The 300-nt window shown below is 54.0% G+C and overlaps 1 non-coding gene across 1 annotated transcript; it reads left to right on the top strand.

Moving 5' to 3' along the window:
- Positions 1–72, top strand: Trnae-cuc. Its single transcript has one exon. It is a non-coding gene; the product is annotated as a tRNA-Glu (tRNA).
- Positions 73–300: the final 228 nt, after the last annotated feature.

Below are 300 nucleotides of genomic sequence, written 5' to 3'. Positions count from 1 at the left end.
ACACCGGTAGCTCAGTGGTTAGAGCGCTGGCTTCTCAAGCCAGAGGACCGGGGTCGATTCCCCGGCCGTGTAGAGATATTTGGGTGTGTCTCCTTTCACGTGTAGCCCCTGTTCACCTAGCAGTGAGTAGGTACGGGATGTAAATCGAGGAGTTGTGACCTTGTTGTCCCGGTGTGTGGTGTGTGCCTGGTCTCAGGCCTATCCCAAGATCGGAAATAATGAGCTCTGAGCTCGTTCCGTAGGGTAACGTCTGGCTGTCTCGCCAGAGACTGCAGCAGATCAAACAGTGAAACACACATA

This window comes from Portunus trituberculatus, chromosome 41 (assembly GCF_017591435.1).
Source record: "Portunus trituberculatus isolate SZX2019 chromosome 41, ASM1759143v1, whole genome shotgun sequence".
Lineage (NCBI taxonomy): Eukaryota > Metazoa > Arthropoda > Malacostraca > Decapoda > Portunidae > Portunus > Portunus trituberculatus.
The sequence above is the reverse complement of the archived record's forward strand: the minus strand, read 5'-3'. Positions and strand labels throughout refer to the sequence as shown.